The sequence below is a fragment of the Oryctolagus cuniculus genome, chromosome 4 (genome assembly GCF_051225735.1).
Source record: "Oryctolagus cuniculus isolate XC-2025 breed Fujian yellow rabbit chromosome 4, ASM5122573v1, whole genome shotgun sequence".
NCBI classification, from domain to species: Eukaryota; Metazoa; Chordata; class Mammalia; order Lagomorpha; family Leporidae; genus Oryctolagus; species Oryctolagus cuniculus.
In genome coordinates this window covers 35,301,941-35,314,237 of record NC_142870.1, presented here as the reverse complement: position 1 = coordinate 35,314,237, position 12,297 = coordinate 35,301,941, and positions in this window count along the sequence as shown.

The window sequence follows — 12,297 nt, the reverse complement described above, 5'->3', positions numbered from 1 at the left end:
TGTTTTACCTATGGGTTGGTTCACAGTAGGTGTTCATGGAAACTTTGGAGACTTAAAAATTAAAAGAAGGGAAAAATGCTTACTCTAATTCAATGCACCATCTTATTGAAAAAAATGTATTAGCTACAGAGGAAAAGGTAGTCTTAGGGATCTGGCTCACGAAACTTGTGCAAACATTGGCAACTAATTTGGGTAATGGAGAAAAAAACTAGATGTATAAGCAAAAATATGTTATTGAGGAAAATTCTTTGTGATACAGTAAGCATAACGATTTTACAAAATAATTTTAATTTTCTGTATAAATCAAGCCCAGAGCAGAACATGATAAGATGATATTTATGCCTCTGTAAGTTCCACTGAAGTTTATGTAGGAAGTGTAGCAAATAATATTTGCTAAATGCAGAGGAGACAAAGACTCTTTTCCATAACTACTGCAATGTTCTTGACTGATAGTCCCGTAACAAAAGAAAGAAAAACAACTAAAGAACATAATGTTATCCAGCCAGTGTTTTACGTCACACGAGAGTCTTCAGAAATGAAGACCAAAAGACCCAGGAGAAATGATACTTCTATGCTTAGATTTGAAATATGAATGGATAGAGTATGACCTAAGAGAATACACTGGAGAAAAGAGAGCATGGCCAATCTGTTCAGATTATTCTTGGCCTTTAGGCACAAGGCAGAACACCTGTAACATGAGGGCGTAATGACTTACCTTCTGCTCTTTTCTCAGTTTCCAAGATGCCATGTGTTGGAATAATGTGTCTGGGCCCCAGTGTAAGCACCCATTGTGTCATATAACAGGAATCCATACTTACATTGATTTTATTTGTTATCTCAATCAAACCATGAGCTATTTTTTCCTTATTTTATATGTGAAGAAATCTTATGAGTTGAATTAATGTATGAATTCAGACACCTCCAAAGTGTCAAGACAAGGATGTAGATTTTGTTTGAGAGACATGTGAACAAGATTTATCTCTTCTGATGCATTTATAAATTTTGTGCAGCTAGATGGGAATCATGAAATTAATTGTTTCAATTTTGGCTATGGAAAGTTAGAAAGCTGGAGTTCAGTTCTCTGCATGGTTGTGATTCTCTAAGCCCAAAGGATCCATAGAACTATGTGTCCCAATATAAGCATTTACAGAGTCAGAACTCATTTGTAATTAGCCTCAAGTTCTGTGAATATTAATCTGTTATATTTCATCCCAGAACAGGGATCGGAAAAGACTTTTTATTCTGTGGAGTAGCCTCTTTCTGAGACAAATCCAAGGACAAGTATTGTCATTCTAAGGAGCCTGAGTCCTTTAAGGAAACATTACATTTATTCACAGATGGTTGTGCTGGAGTTCGGGATGGGTCAGCAGCAACAAGAATATTTTTGACAGCTGAAATAATCATCATGGTTTCCCATCCAGTGAATCATCCATCTGAAGGGACTGGGTGCTGAGGGATATTTTTTTTTTTTAACTTTTATTTAATGCATATAATTTTCCAAAGTACAACTTATGGATTACAATGGCTTCCCCCCCATACCGTCCCTCCCACCCACAACCCTCCCCTTTCCCACTCCCTCTCCCCTTCCATTCACATCAAGATTCATTTTCGATTATCTTAATATACAGAAGATCAGCTTAGTATACATTAAGTATGGATTTCAACAGTTTGCTCCCACACAGAAACATAAAGTGAAAAATAATAGATGATTTTTTTAAATGATGATGAAATCAGAGCAGACCTATTGTCATGTTTAATCCCAGTGAGAGTCAAGTTGGGAATTGATAATTTCTTTTTTTTTTTTTTTTTTTTTACAGAGGATCAGTTTAGTATGCATTAAGTAAGGATTTCAACAGTTTGCACCCCCATAGAAACACAAAGTGAAATATATTGTTTGAGTATTCGTTATAGCATTAAATCTCAATGTACAGCACATTAAGGATAGAGATCCTACATGAGGAGTAAGTGCACAGTGACTCCTGTTGTTGACTTTACCAATTGACACTCCTGTCTATGGCATCAGTAATCTCCCTATGCTCCAGTCATGAGTTTCCAAGGCTATGGAAGCCCTCTGAGTTCTCTGACTCTTATCTTGTTTAGACAAGGTCATAGTCAAAGTGGAGGTTCTCTCCTCCCTTCAGAGAAAGGTACCTCCTTCTTTGAAGACCTGTTCTTTCCACTGGGATCTCACTCACAGAGATCTTTTGCCAGAGTGTCTTGGCTTTCCATGCCTGAAATACTCTCATGAGCTTTTCAGCCAGCTCCGAATGCCTTTAGGGCTGATTCTGAGGCCAGAGTGCTATTTAGGACATCTGCCATTCTATGAGTCTGCTGAGTATCTCACTTCCCATGTTGGATCACTCTCCCCTTTATTTACTCCATCGGTTAGCGTTAGCAGGTATTAGACTTGTCTATGTGCTCCCTTTGACTCCCAGTCCCTCCACCATGACCAACTGTGAACTGAAACTGATCACCTGGAACAGTGAGATGGCATTGGTACATGCCACCTCGATGGGATTGAATTGGAATCCCCTGGTATGCTTCCAACTCCACCACTTGGGGCAAGTCAGTCTGAGCATGTCCCAAATTATACATCTCTTCCCTCTCCCATTCCCACTCCCATGTTCAACAGGGATCACATTTCAGTTAATTTTCAACACTTAAGAATAACTGTGCATCAATTACAGATCTAAACCAGTCATATTAAGTAGAACAGACAAAAAAACTACTAAGAGGGATATTTTGGGTGCAGATATACAGAAGTAGAGGCTATATGTCATGGATTGGAAGTGGAGGGTAGTAAGTATAAACTTGTATAACTATATGATCCGAGCAGTAGATAGTGTAATGATGAGAATTAATGGAGAAGATGGTATATAGTGTACTGATTGCTGTATTACTTCTTGTTGTGGATTCAACTCCATCTCCTCAAAAAAGATGTGCTAGAATCCTAATCCCAAGTACCTGAACATATAGTTTGTTTGGAACTAATAGAGTCTTTTAGAAATCAAATTAAAATAAAATAGAAATCAAGTTAAAATATGACCATACTGCATTAGGGTGGGCTCAAAACAAACAAAAATGGAACAAATAGAAAGTTCATATGAATGCAAGCATATATGGTAAAATATTTGCCTGAAGCACCAGAAGGACACAATGGTGAAAATGTAATAAGGGATCACATAAATAAGACCAGTGTCTGCTAATAATAACTGATATAGTTAAAAAGGAGAGAATGATCCAACTTGGGAAATAAGATACACAGCAGACTCATAGAATGGCAGATGCCCTAAACAGCACTCTGGTCTCAGAATCAGCCCTTAAGGCATTTGGATCTGGCTAAAAAGCCCATGAGAGTATTTCAGGCATAGAAAGCCAAGACACTGTGGCAAAAAAATGACCTAAATGAAAGTTCTCTGTGAGTGAGATCCCAGTGGAAAAACGGGGCCATCAAAGAAGGAGTTACCTTTTTCTGAATGGAGGAGAGAACTTCCACTTTGATTACGACCTTGTCTAAATAAGGTTGGAGTTTGAGAACTCAAGAGGCTTCCATAATCTTGGCAATTATGACAGGATCCTCGGGTGATTACTAACATAAATAAGGGTGTCAATTGTTAACAACAGGAGTCACTGTGCACTTACTCCCCATGTAGGACCTCTGTCCTTAATGTGTTGTACTATGTGAATTAACAGCATAACTAGTACTCAAACAGTAGTTTACAATTTGTGTTTCTATGTGGGTGCAAACTGTTGAAATCTTAGTACATACTAAGTTGACCTTCTATATATAAAAATAATTGAAAATGAATCTTGATGTGAATGGGATGAGAAGGAATGGGAGATGGAGTGGTTGCAGGTGAGAGGGAGGTTTTTTTTTGGCGGGGAAAGCTGCTATAATCCAAAAGTTGTACGTTGGAAATTTATATTTATTAAATAAAAGTTTAAAAAAATCAAATATCAAATCAAGAACTCTTAAAACTCAATAGCAAAAAAAATTTAAGATGGGGGCTTTGTGGTATAGCAGGCAAAACGTCTACCTGCAATGGCAGCATCCCATGTGGGTGCCAGTTCATGGCCTGGTTACTCCGCTTCCAATCCAGCTCCTGGTTCGTGTCCTGGGAAAAGCAGTGGAAGATGGCCCAAGTGTTTGGGCTCCTGCTTTCCATATGGGAAACCCAGATAAAGCTCCTGGTTCCTGGCTTCAGCCTGGCTCAGCCCTAGCCATCTGGGGAGTGAATCAGCAGATTGAAGAATTTGCTCTCTCCCTTTCTGGCTCTCACTTCTCTCTTTGTAACTGAATTTCAAATGAGTAAATAAGTCTTTAAAGAAAGATAAATGTTGGCAAGGATGTGGAGAAAGGGGAACCCCTGTACACCTTTGGTAGAAAAGATTTATGAAGCCACTACGAAAATGAATATAGAGGCTGGTGCCGCGTCTGAATAGGCTAATCCTCCGCCCGTGGCACTGGCCCACCGGGTTCTAGTGCTGGTTGGGGCACTGGTTTCTGTCCCGGTTGCTCCTCTTCCTGTCCAGCTCTCTGCTGTGGCCCGGGAGTGCAGTGGAGGGTGACCCAAGTGCTTGGGCCCTGCACCCGTATGGGAGACCAGGAGAAGCACCTGGCTCCTGGCTTTGGATCAACACGATGCGCCAGCCACAGCAGCCATTGGGGGGTGAACCAATGGAAAAGGAACCTTTCTCTCTGTCTCTCTCACTGTCCACTCTGCCTGCCCAAAAAAAAAAAAAAAATGAGTATAGAAGTTCATAAAGAAATTAGAAATCGAACCACCTTATGACCTTAAACGCCTCTGTTATATTAAACCAAGGAGATGAAGTCACAACCTCATAAGGATATCTGCAATCCCATGTTCATTACAGCATTGTTAACAATAACTAGGATATGGAGACAAAGTCCATTGATAGATGAATGGATAAATATAGTCTATTACTATACAAGTCAGCTGGTAAAAATATATTTCCTGCTCTTTACTACAACACGAGTGGATCCAGAATGTATTATGCTCAGTGTGATAAGCTAGATACAAAAACATAATCCTACACTTTCTCACATGTGGGATCTAAAAATAAAAACATTCAAGTATATATAGAATAAACCAGTGGTTTTCAAGGGCAGGAGATAGGGAGAGAAAGTGAGATGTAGTTCAACTGACAAAAAATAGCAGATGTATAGGATGAACAAGTCTGCAGATCTAATATGGAGACCTATAACAAGGAATATAGTTAATATATTGTATTCCAGAATTTTATTAAAAAGTAGATTTTGCCTGCTTGTGTGTAACTAGGTGAGACAATAAATGTATTAGTTTGTTTCACTGTGATAACCATTTTATTATCTATATGTAATACATATGCCTCATAACATCATGTTGTAAAACTTCAAATATACACAGTAAAATATACTCTTAACAAAAAGAAAGTAGGGAAAGTATTGTCATAAAAAGTTTCTGCCTAGAGACAACCAGCTTTCCAAATTTAGATATTATCTTCAAGAGTTTGTAAATATGCTTTAAAACACACATTTCCGCTTGCTTATGATAAAAAACTGTCTTTTTTTTTTTTTTTTTTGACAGGCAGAGTGGACAGTGAGAGAGAGAGACAGAGAGAAAGGTCTTCCTTTGCCGTTGGTTCACCCTCCAATGGCCACCGCGGCCAGAATGCTGTGGCCTGCACACCGCACCAATCAGATGGCAGGAGCCAGGTACTTATCCTGGTCTCCCATGGGGTGCAGGGCCCAAAGACTTGGGCCATCCTTCTCTGCACTCCCTGGCCACAACAGAGAGCTGGCCTGGAAGAGGGGCAACCGGCACAGAATCCGGTGCCCCGACCGGGACTAGAACCTGGTGTGCCGGTGCCGCAAGGCGGAGGATTAGCCTAGTGAGCCGCGGCACCGGCCCAAGAACTGTCTTTATAGTAATGGGTCTGGAATGCAGAGGGAATGTAGAACCCACACACAAGGCAGATGCTACGTGCCCATAGAGGCAGATAATTTGTGTGCTGTGTCCACAAACCAAGAAATGGTAAGGATTGGCAGCAACCACCAGGATACAGGATGAGGCAAAAAAGAAGGGTGGATGAAGAGGCAGCATAACTCTACAGATGCCTTGATTTCAGACTTTCTGGCCCTGGCTCTGAGAGACCACTGATTGTTGTTTTAAGCAGCCTCATTGGGAATTTGCATGGCAGTCTTGGGGAACTATAAAATTATTGTTGCCATCTTGAACCTTTGACCTCAACTGAGAAATAGCTTTCTTAGGGTTTTGCCTGCGGACACTGAGATGAGAAAGCTCAAGTAGCTCAACATTTCTTTGCTCAGTGGTACCTCCCAACCCAAAATATCACTCTAATCTCCAGATCTACTTCTGTTGCTTCCTGAGCATCTAATTCAGAACTCTGGTTATCTCTAATGCTAAAACTATATTTAGTGACTAAAGTTCCTCCTTGTTGTTGCTGTTATTATTATTATTAGAATCATTTATTTTAAACACAGAGAGAAAGCATGTGCACACTTCCTTCTGCTGGTTTACTCCCCAAAGGACTTGCAATGGCTGGGGCTGGGCCAAGCTGAAACCAGGAGCTTCATCTGAGTCTTCTATATGACTAGCAGGGCCCCAAGCCCTTGGGAAATCTGCTGTCTTCCTAGGTACATTAGCAGGGAGCAGGATCTTAAGTGGAGTAGCCAGGACTCAAATCATTTTTCATACAAGATGCTGACATCATAGCTGGCATGTTACTATTTCTTTCTATAGTTATGAACCATACTTCATCCAGTAAGAATTAAACACAAGATACACAAAATATGATGTGTACACTTAAGAATCAGAGACAAAAGTAAAGCAGATGAAGCATTGGCTATGCATAGACATGAATTTCTTTTTTAATAGCCTATGCTAAAAAGGGAAAACTCAGTTACACAATTTACAGGGCATACAGCAAAACCAATTACTAGCTATAACTATTACTGGTTCTAAGACTAGCAAAGAATGTCCCTCAAGAAATGTTATGAAAATGAAATCTCGACCACAATCCACAGGAGACTTGATGTCAAATTTCACAGGATTATTTTTGGGATCATTCTCCATAGAGTCTGAGGGTCTCACCCAAATGTTAGGACAGTCAAGACAACTCATGCTTGAGGTCACTATGAATCTACTCAGATGCCCAATTATGTAGTCATCTGTTTAAATCGGCTCCTCTTCTATATCCAGTGTAAAGGTTATTTTTTGCCAGGTTGATTGCCCTCTCAGTTCTCTGTACATATTTCCCTACCTTGATCTTCTGATTATTCCTCTTTATTTGATACTTAATTAGATTTTAAGTACCTTTGTTTAAATTAAAGGAATTGTATTTTTTCCTATTTATATGTCTCCAAAATCTGGACTGCAAGTCTGCTACAGAGGTAGAGTTAAATATCTAATTCACATGTAACAGAACTTCTCAGGCCTCAGAAAATCACTTTATTCCCTTTGCTTGTAGAAGATAAAGTCCCCCTCCTGAGATGAACCTGTGGAGCATGTTTCATTGTCTACGTCTAGGAAGGGTTTGCTTTGATCTGATCACCCACTGAAAAGTTCACAGTCTGAAGCTGCTAGTGGGACATTCGTTGACATTAGTGCCTTATATGTTTCCACCTGCATTTTTTTTGTTTTTGTTTTTGTTTTTTTTGTTTTTGTTTTTGTTTTTGTTTTTTTTTAGATTTATCTATTTGGAAGGCAGAGTTACAGAGAGAGAGAGAGAGAGAGAGACAAAAACAGACCTTCCATCTTCAGGTTTACTCCTCAAATGTCTTCAAGGGCAAAGTTTGGGTCAGGCTAAAGCCAGGAACCTAGAACTGCACCCAGGTAGATGGAGGGGCCCAAGTACTTGGGCCATCTTCTGCTGCTTTCCCAGGCACATTAGCAGGGAGCTGCATTGGAAGTTGAGCCGCTGGGACTCCAACAGGTACCCAAATAGGACACTGGTATGATAGTCAGTGGTTAATTCCACTGCTCCAGAATGCCCTACTCTGAGCCTTATTGGTGAAGTTCATGAAGAAGATCAACTTCCTCTGATGGAATTATGCCCTGTTACCTAGACCCAAAACTGGAGATCTCAATTTTATTTAGGAGCACTAGCAATGAAGCATATTATTTGACTCAGAGTTTGTTAGACTTCTACTCCAAAGGCTCTGGCCTTGTTCTAAAAGAATTGGTCCAGATGACAACCTGAGGGTAACTGAATATGATAGTAATCAGGAGTTCATCCATTGGATTAAGAATTTAAGAGGCCTGGGCTTAGTGTTGTGCCACAGTAGGTGAAGCCTCTGCCTTATGGGCACAGGTTTATGTCTGGCTGCTCCACTACTGATTCAGCTCCCTGCTAATGATTCTGGAAAAGCAATCAAAGATGGCTCAAGTGTTTGAACACTGACACTGACGTGGGAGACCCAGATGATGAATCTCCTGGATCCTGGCTCTTGGCTCCTGGCTTTGGCCTGGCCCAGCTCTGGCTGTTATGGCAATTTATGAAGTGAACCAATGGAAGGAAGATATCTGTGTGTGTGTGTCTCTTCTTCTCCGTAACTCTGACCTACAAATAAATAAATAATTCTTTAAAAAGAAGAAGTTAAGGGGCCTAAGGTTTGAGGTCAGTGTATCCTTTCCAACAATTACTCTTTCCATTCCCCCTTTCACTTTTGTGTGCCTTCCTCTCTGCTGCCATCTTTGCTTCTGTAAGCACTGACTTTGTTTAATCTGACTGGTTCATGGTTCCAGTGGTTGTTGAGTTTAGATACTATTGTTTGAAACTTTGCATTAAACAAACAGATGTGCCAGAAAATAAATACTTGCATTTAATTTGGAGGAGCTGAGACATTCATAATGTGATACTCAGGTCAGAGTACTAAAATGATGACAAATACTTGGAGGCATGAATCAAAAGTCCTGGCACCAGTGAAAGTCCCATTGTAACAGAGAAAGCAGAGGTGGAGCAGAGGAACGTAACAGTGACCTGGAAATACAGATTTAAAATTTTCTCAAGTTGTAAAATCACTGTTGAGAGCTATTTGTTTGAATAAACTTAGGAATTCATGATTTAACATATGACTTCTGTGTGTGTGTGTGTGTGTGTGTGTGTGTGTACGTGTACCTAAAATTGAAATTTTGACCTAGGCTGAACTACTCCCATTTTATATGTTTAAATTAACCAAGTCTGCATGCGGCTTAATGTTTACAACCATACAGTAGGAAGTAATTGTGGGTTGGCGTTGTGGCACAGCAGGTAAAGCCACCTCCTGCTGTGCCAGCAGCCCATTTGGGTGCCAGTTCAAGTCTTGGCTGCTCCCCTTCTGATCCAGCTCTCTGCTATGGCCTGGGAAAGCAGTAGAGGATGGCCCAAGTACTTGGGTCCCTGCACTTGTGTGGGAGACCTGGAAGAAGCTCCTGGCTTCGGATCTGGGAGCTCTGTCCATTGTGACCATCTAGGGAGTGAATTAAGAGATGAAAGACTTCTCTCTTTCTCTCTCGGCCCCTCTGTAACTCTGCATTTCGAATAAATAAATAAATCTTTTAAAAAGTAGGGAATAATGGTTCATTGATATTTTTAAGTAAAACAGAACTAGAGATCATAAATGTGTAGGTACACTAGAGATCATAAAAACTATGAATCTTACAATTTCAGAGATCAAGAATTTTGAAAGAATGTGATACTAGAGAAAATGAGATAAAGTGTGGAAGAGCTCTCAAAGAAGTGAAATATTATCAGAAGCTATACTTTATGGTAAAAATAGAAGCAAAAATGGGCTAACTGAACTTCCACTGGAGGTGCCACAGTGTATTCATGAAACACGTTAGTAAAAGGATCCCATTATTCTGTGTTAGAAGTATTCTTCCACTAGACAATGTCTAAAATAGTGTTTTCAAATAGTTTTCTTGGTACCATTTTTGTTAGCCATAAATATGTAAATCTGGAAAGTAGACAAAATTTACACTATATTTTGGGATGATGGTATTATAAGTAGCTTTATTGTATTTGTGAAATTAACATCAAACAATAAATATTGTTTAAAAAAATCCTCATTGGAATATGCCTGCATCTTAACCTAAGGATAGATAAGGCTATTTATGAAAAATTTTGCTTCTGGCATCATTCTGGAATGAAAACTTCCCATTTTCATCTCTCAATTATCATGAATAATACTTTGCTTTTAATTGATCATCGTCACAACTTATCATCAAATCATCAAATTGAGCTCCTATGAAAGACACTACACAAAGTAGAATGATGAAGATGAGCCCTGCCATTTTTCTATTCTGTGACATAATTATAGAGGAGGGATCTCACTGCAGACTTTTGCTCTCCATCTGCATCTATTGCTAAGAAGGAGGATCTCTCCTACCTTTCGTCTGAAAAGCTGTATTGCAGCAGAGATTTTGGAAACAACAGGGCGTGTGACATCTTCCAAGGTGTCCCTTAAATAGAAAATGATTACCCCTATGTCAGCCCCACAACTACTGAGTGATGGTGAATGTGTATGACAGACACATGCTGCACGGGCAAGTTAAAGAGAAGCTTCTTTGGAAGAACGAATCCCCATTTCCTGCTGAAGGGCTTTGGCCTTCTTTCCCATTTTCTCATTAGTATGTACTTTGCCACCATTAGAAATGATATTTTAGAGAAATAGCTTAGCAAATCCAGTGGTATTCAGAAAGTTAATTATGGAAAAGTTATGCATGGATTTCATTTTTTGTCATCAAAATAAGTGTACCTTTTATTATATTTTCCATTACTTTCTAAAGTATTTTTATATTGCTACTGTTACTTATTAAACACATGGGAGTAATCACAAGTATTATTTTCTTCAAAATGAAAGAGTCCTCTGTACTTAGTACAAGTCCAGCAATTAGGAACCTCGACTCTCCTCTAGATGCTAGCATGGTAACATGGTAAAAAACTCTTGTTACCCATACTCTCTGCTCTGGAAGAAGCGTCTCCCATTAAGCCTGATACAGAAGAATAAACCGTCAGGCAATTACATAGGCAGAATTATTTCTGAAGCATACGTGGGTACTCTGGTATAAAATGAAGCTCTTGGCCATTGGGCCACCTTGCATATAAACATATACACACTCATACCTACCTCTGCATATAATAGTATATAACTGAAATATTAGGAGACCTTCTAGAGAAGTGAAATTGTTGTTAAATAACTTTCAATGTTTCTCCTAAAGCAAATGGAATTTCATATAAAACAGAAGGCTCTGTGAAATATGCCTCACAAGTGATATATTTTTCTCAGCCTCTATTTTATCTATTGAATGAATTATCATTGATATATATATGTTATATTATATTGATATATATATAAATGTATATTCTGCTCTAAAATTATTCCAAAAATGATTTCCCCAATTTTTTAGTTTTTTTTTAGTTTTAAAATTTAACAACTGACATTTTTGATCTTAAACTAAATATATATATATATATATGTACTCTTTTTTTTTAAAGTAGATTTTAGATATGTTAGATTTAAAGGATTTCATTTCATTGTGAGGAAAAAAAAGGATCAATATCAGTAGGTTTTCGTATCCACCCAATGTTTTACCTAGAGGTATTGTGGTTGATGTTTTCTTGCTTGGTTGGTGGTTCTAGGATAGAGGTCTTTTGGAACTCCAACTAAATAAAAATGGTCTCAAATTTATACTGTGGCCTCCACATATACTCCTTTCCACATCATTTTGGTTATTCACATAATTTCTTGTATCTATTTTTGTTTCCCATCTGCATTAGTCAGGGTTTTCAAGAGAAATAACTCACAGGCTGTGTTTATGCATACCACAGGATGTGAATAGGTGTACATACAAAGTTATTCTACGGTTGGCTCCTGGAGTGATAGTCTTTCTGGATAAATCAAGCATCTTCAAAGGTAGGATAGTGGGCTAGATACTCAAGGAAAAGTTGCAGTTTCAGTCCAGTAATGAAGGTCTGTTAGCATCATGCATTCTTGGTGAAGGGAGGGCAAGGTTTGCTCACCTAGGACCCTCAACTGATTGAATGACACCCAACTTCATTATGGAAGGTAATCTACACTTCTCAATGTCCATTGATATACTTACTTCATCCAAAAATAGTCCACACAGAAACGTCCAGAACAGTCCTTGATCAAACTTATTGACACCATAGCCCAGCCATGTTAATACATAAAATTCACCATCACACCATCTACTAAAAAAAAAATGTCCTGACACCGTCATCTGTGATTCCTTAAAATGCATTTTTTCAAAATACAAAATAGCATTATTTCTT